Genomic DNA, 7,009 nt, shown 5'->3' with positions numbered 1-7,009 from the left:
CAGAAAAATCCAATTGCCGAAATGTTACAATTTATTGAGCGTTTACACAAAATATAATAAAATTAAATTAAAAAAACTTTGCCTATGTGTTATATATATTGCATCATGTTTAATACATCAGACTTTTATGGCTCATGTGATATAGTGAGAATATGGAGTTCACACTCGAGAAGAACAAATACATAAATTTGACTTATTTTATCGCTAACATTTTTTAGCAGTTTGGGTCAGATGTTATTTATATGGCATACAAGTAAGGTCAAATTCTTGTAATATAACTCAATTAAACTGTTGTAACTGTGCTGACTGCTTACATAAACTGCATATAAATATATATTATTATTTGGGGACAAAACATGCAATGCAATACAAAGATTGAGAGATTTACAAACGTTCTTCAAAAGCCTGATCTACATATGAAAATAAAAAGAAAGTATGAATAATGAAATAAAAATCTTAAAATCTTAGCAATATGAAAGATATTCTTACATTTACTTTACAAAAAATGATTAAAAGTTATATAATAAAAAGACATAATGACCTGAAGGTGAACTAAAATAATTCTAAAAAAAAGGCCTTTAGTTGCTTAAAAGTGGTAAATATCAATCAGTGTGTTGAAGGAATATTGTGCACTTTTTTTCAGCAAAGTTGAACATGCTGATCATTTGAATGACTTAGAAATATATTTAGCCTATCAAAAGTGATACAATGGGCTTTATAAGGACCAATTCATAATTATGTTTTATTAAAAACGAAATGTAGTATATGAGAGCCCACAATGGAAACACTTATAACTGACTCATTATTTTGATAAAGAGCTGATGCATAAGCATATTTCTAATCTTTGAACTTTTGACAGGTCATAGCTGTAACCAGGTAACGTAACAGAATTTGCAACTGATTTGTTAGTAGCTACTGAAACCTGGTAAGATATTTTTATATAGTTTTCAAAACCAAACGGCAGCTGTGGCGCAATAACAATGCAGAACGTTATGTAATGACTGTAAAAGAGTCTGCCATTCTCATCACAGCCAGAAATAACTTAAACAAATCGGCATCGTTTGAATTTGGTGAAAAAGTATGTGAATATCTGGAATAAAGCTCGTGCACAAGTCATGATGGCAGGAAGTGTTGTTGACATTAGGATTCTTTCGCGCTACGCTAACACACCGGGACACTGTTATCAAACATAATATGAATGTAAAAAAAAAAAATTAATATAATGAAATAATGTGCTTCAGATTCTACAGACATTGTGAAAAGAGTTAATGAATAAATATAAAAAAAGTGGTGAAGGCCAAATTACTTATAAATTTCTGTTTCGATGTCAGTCTCTAATATCTTTGTTAAACGACTAAGTTACAGACAGGAATGTTTCAAAACCATTCACTGCAAAGACTAATTAAATCGACCAAACTGTTCACAGGATGTCTCTATCAATACACTGATTCTTGAGAATTTGATAAAACAGGATTTAATTTAGAAAATAAAAAGTTAGTTAAATTACAAAATCTGAAGGTATATCCTTATAGAACAAGGTCTTGGCTGTTCAGCAATGTCCTGGTGCAACCTCCCCATTTTGTATTTTTTTCATAAAATAGGCGTTTTTCCAGTTATTACTTTGTTTCTGTTGACACCGTCAGACACAATACAAATCTAATATTTGTTTTATTTATTTGGTCTAATATGTATTTAGAGTTTTTAAATAATTATATTGCATACTTAGTACATATACTGTATATGCTGTTAAATGTTGAATATTCACTTTTGTAAATTTTTTATACTGTTTCACGTGCACTCCTTTAAAAGATCTAACATCATATAACGTTTACTTTAAGCCTAAATATAAAAACTGATGTTTTTTTATTTAACAAACATATTTTCGTGTTAAAATAGATTATTTCTTTAATAACTCAACAGCACTGAAGAAACATATTGTAAGCATATTCATTTAAAACAAATACAACTATGACGGTGGTGACACTATTCTGACGGTGGTGACAGTGGCCTCATTACAACATACAATTCCAAAATGTATACCACTCAAGTCAATGGCTTCCTGCTTAACAACTTTATTTAACTATTTTGTCCAAAAAATAACACTGTGATAAACATATTTCAAGGAATATAAGATACAAATAAGCAATATCTAAAAGTACCACATCCCCATATCATCAATTATAAAAAAATACTGTAAGTAAAAAAATTAAAATCATAGTAAAAAATAGTCATTACAGGAATAAAGGTGCATTACTGACATCATCTTAAACTGTCATCTAGTGCCCCCTACTCATAAAATAATACATTATATTCTTCTGAAAACTTGACTGTTAACTGTATATTGGATGTGAAGAACAGATAACAACAATTGTAACAGCACTGTGACAAACACTCAATAAGAAACATATAAGTTCAAATAGCAATAGGCTAGAATTAATAAAAGTACCCCTTAATAATCATCATAAGTACAAAAATAAATCATTACCAGTAGCAATAAGATAGAATTCATCACTGACCTCAAATTAATAAACCGTATACACACGGGGATTACGCAACATCCGCCCTTTTCGCATTCTTGATGAAGTACGCAGTTTACGCATGTCCTAATCACACATTTTGGTATATAAACAAACATCCACACTTGTACTGCTATTTTGTATACTTTATTTCCATATTTACGTAATTTTTTAAATGTTTGCTTTGTGTGTGTTTTTTTTATTTTGTTTTTATTTATTTTTTTGCCAACGAAGTGGTTACGAATAAGTAAAATAATAATAATAATAATATAATAACTATAACATTTTATATAGTGATATTAGGCTAAAAAACATGTCCCAGTATAAAATGAATATGATTAATTAAGAATATCCATATAAAGTTGCTAATAAATTGTACGCGAGAATCCCAAATTATTTTCTTACTAGTTTTGTATGTTTGACAATCAATTTAATTAAAATAATATGCAGATAAATCATATTTGATTACTGGCAGTGGCAGGCCATATAAAAACAAGCGTGAAAATGGTCCAAACAGTAAAATAAATGTGATTTTTTTATTAACATTAAAAGCTACAGATTATGTAATCACAAATGACTGTGATTGGTCAATCCTGTTTTCTTTTTTTCAGCGCTGAGGACAGTAACATGTTTCACTGTACAATGTGACAACATCGCCAGTACATACAGCTGCTGGTCATATAATTAGAATACCATCAAAAAATTTATTTCACTTACTCCATTCAAAAAGTGAAACTTGTATATTATATTCATTCATTACACACAGACTGATATATTTCAAATGTTTATTTATTTTAATTTTGATGATTATAACTGACAACTAAGGAAAATCCCAAATTCAGTATCTCAGAAAATTAGAATACTGTGAAAAGGTTCAATATTGAAGACACCTGGTGCCACACTCTAATCAGCTAATTATCTCAAAACACCTGCAAAGGCCACTAAAAGGTCTCTAGGTTTAGCTCTGTAGGCTACACAATCATGGGGAAGACTGCTGACTTAACAGTTGTCCAAAAGACAACCATTGACACCTTGCAAAAGGAGGGCAAGACACAAAAGCAATAAGGATAACTGCACCCTGGAGAGGATTGTGAAACAAAACCCATTAAAAAATGTGGGGGAGATTCACAAAGAGTGGACTGCAGCTGGAGACAGTGCTTCAAGAACCACTACGCACAGACATATGCAAGACATGGGATTCCTTGTGTCAAGCCACCCTTAAACAACAGGTATGATCAGAAGCATCTCGCTTCAAAAAAGGACTAGACTGCTGCTGAGTGGTCCAAAGTTATGTTCTCTGATGAAAGTAAATTTTTTTCCTTTGGAAATCAGGGGCCCAGAGTCTGAAGGAAGAGAGTAGAGGCACACAATCAACGTTGCTTGAGGTCCAGTGTAAAGTGATGGTTTGGGGTGCCATGTCATCTGCTGGTGTTGGTCCACTGTGTTTTCTGAGGTCCAAGGTCAACGCAGCCTTATACTAGGAAGTTTAAGAGCACTTCATGCTTCCTGCTGCTGACCAACTTTATGGAGATGCAGATTTCATTATCCAACAGGACTTGGCACTTGCACACAGCGGATAGTGAGGACAGCTGAGAAGATCATCGGGATCCCTCTTCCCTCTGTCTCAGACATTTACACAACACACTATACTCATGAAGCCATCAGCATTGCGGGTAACCCCACACACCCCTTTCATAAACTTTTCACCCTGCTGCTATCTGGCAGGAGGTACAGAAGTATTTGGGCCCTCACAGTCAGATTGTGTGACAGCTTCTTCCCCCAAGCAATCAGATGACTCAACTCCAGATGACTGAGGGGATAAGAACTCATTCACACACTGGACTGATGTGAACCACTCTCACACACATCCCAATCTATTATCTACCTCCGCACAAACAATTTTGCAAATTTTTGCTGTCTGCACTGTTCTGTCAGTATGCACACGTGCACTTTATGTAGTCTGTGTCAAATTTTAAACAGTTATTTTATAATTAATAAATAATAGTATTCTAGTTCTTATTTAACCTTTAATTAGTATATTTAATATAATTAATAATTAATAATTTTTATTAATATAATTTGCAGTCCTGTGTTCTGTGTTTTTTGTCTATGTAGCACCTAGTTCTTGGAGAAACACTGTCTCATTTGACTGTGTACTTACTGTATAGAGCTGGAATGATAATAAAGCTACTCTCAATCTGTTTAAGACAATACAAGGCCCCTGATGACTAGCCTTTTTGCAGGCCCTCTCTTGTTGCCCCACACATTTTGTTATCAAGGAGTAAACATACAAGCAAGTCAAATTAAAAAACAAATATTTTTGTCAAAACACCCTTTCGCCTTTAATTTGTCAGATGTTTGACTTTATTTCTGCATATGAGAAATGCCTGACAAAAACTGATTTTTATTTATATTCTTTTTTTTTTACATATATATTGAATTTCCAACTAATATATATAAACAGCAATTGTGAGAAATACATTTATAATTAAAATAATAGTTTAATAGTTAAAATTGAATATATTGCAAAACAATTTAGGCTTATATAAAACAGTGGGGCTGCAATAGTGCAATCAGGGGTGTATTCCAGAGAGCAGGGTTAACTTACCGTGAACTAAACCCTGAACTCTCGGTTGATTAACCCCAAACCTTGCTTACTCGAGGTATGTGGTTCCAAAAACACGTCCGGGAGTAAGTTCATTCAACTCAGAGTATGTTCCTGGTTAAGACTCAAGACATTCTCAACAGAGCAACGAATCGACGAGTCACTATAGAAACGGACGCTAAGAAAAAGCGCGCCAAGCTGTTTCTTTCTTCTTCTTTTGTCCATTAGTTGTTTACCTGGTTAGTGCATATCGCCACCTTACTGATGGCTGTGCAATCATTTAATTTTTTTTCCAATCCTTGAGAATGTAAATTGTATTATTTGTTTTATGCTAATTATACATTAAGTCATATCAGATATGTATTTTGATTTAGAATTCAGACATTATAGAAAATACCACTCCATGTGTGAGATATAACATGTAATAAATAAAATATATAAATATATATAAGTTAAACATTACCTTGTCATATTGTTTTATAATTTATTCATACCTCTTAATACATAATTTATAGATAACTCTTATATATGCCAATAAAATAAATAATCATATTAGAATAATATATTACCTTATTTATTACTTATATTAGCGCTTCCTCATTAACATATCATATATATATATATATATATATATATATATTAATAAAATATGTAATATTAATAATAATCTCCCATTGAAGCTCGTTATGAACTAACCTGAACTAACTGTCGGAGCAGGTTAAAGTTTTAGAGAGTGAGTGCTATGACTACTAACATACCCCTGAAAGTTACCTCTGTTTTGGAACGCCAAAGTTGCAGGTTATCCGCTTACTTTACTCTAAACATACCCGTGTATGTCACATAACTGCCTTTTCTGGAATACCCCCAGAAGCCTCTGTTAGTTTTGATTAAAAAAAACAAAACAAAACAAAACAAAACATTAAAACAAAAAAACATTTTTGGCCTACTGGCCCAGGCCAAATTCATCCTTTAATACTGCAAATATGTGAATTGTTAACTAGTAGTAAAAATAATACAGTCCTACATATGAAACAAGAAAAACAAATGAGTGAAAGAGAAAAGGCATTTTATATTTATGGATGGTAAAAGCTCTTTAGTAATAAAGCAAAGACCTATACCTGAACCCTTTTTACATTCAATTGAAATACGTTTATCATTAGGATGGACAAAATAATCTTCATTACAGGGAAGGCAAAGGGAAGGGAAGCTTGTTTTCAATTACCATCTTTCTCTACAGCAGGGGTGGGGAACATTGATCCTGGAGGGCCTGTGTCCCTGCAGAGTTTAGCTCCAACCCTGAAAAAAAAACCTACCTGTATTCTGAAGACCTAGATTAGCTTGTTCAGGTGTGTTTGTTTAGGGTTGGAGCTAAACTCTGCAGGGACACAGGCCCTCCAGGATCAACGTTTCCCACCCCTTCTCTACAGCAGTCGTTTCCAACCACGTTCCTGGAGGCCCCCCAACACTACAGGTTTTCCATTTCTCCTCAATTAAACACACCTGATTTAGATCATCAGCTCATTAGTAGAGACTCCAAGACCTGAAATGGGTGTGCCAGACAAAGGAGAGATGCAAAATGTGCAGTGTTGGGGGGCCTCCAGGAACGAGGTTGGGAACAATTGCTCTACAGTAATGTTAACCAGTGTTACAAATCAGTCCTGTTCCCAGCATTTTAAAATGCATTTCACATCTCATTCTCTGTTTTTTTTCTCTCTCTTTTGTACGGTGTATGGATTACCTTACAATGAAGTGCCTTTCAGCTGAGAGCTCCTTCATCTTATGTTTTATTGTTTCAGTTTGTTCTTTGCTTCCACTCCTCTTTGTGTGCATCGTGCAGAGTCAAAGGCTGCAATGCAGAGTTTGATCTGCCTTGCCAAGGCTGCCGTTG

The 7,009-nt window shown here is 33.5% G+C and overlaps 1 pseudogene; it reads right to left on the bottom strand.

Moving 5' to 3' along the window:
- The window catches only part of LOC113062734 (uncharacterized), a 2,359-nt pseudogene extending 2,324 nt beyond the window's left edge, over positions 1-35 (bottom strand).
- Positions 36-7,009: the final 6,974 nt, after the last annotated feature.

The sequence above is a fragment of the Carassius auratus genome, chromosome 45 (assembly GCF_003368295.1).
Source record: "Carassius auratus strain Wakin chromosome 45, ASM336829v1, whole genome shotgun sequence".
NCBI lineage: Eukaryota > Metazoa > Chordata > Actinopteri > Cypriniformes > Cyprinidae > Carassius > Carassius auratus.
This window is presented reverse-complemented; position numbering and strand designations above follow the sequence as displayed.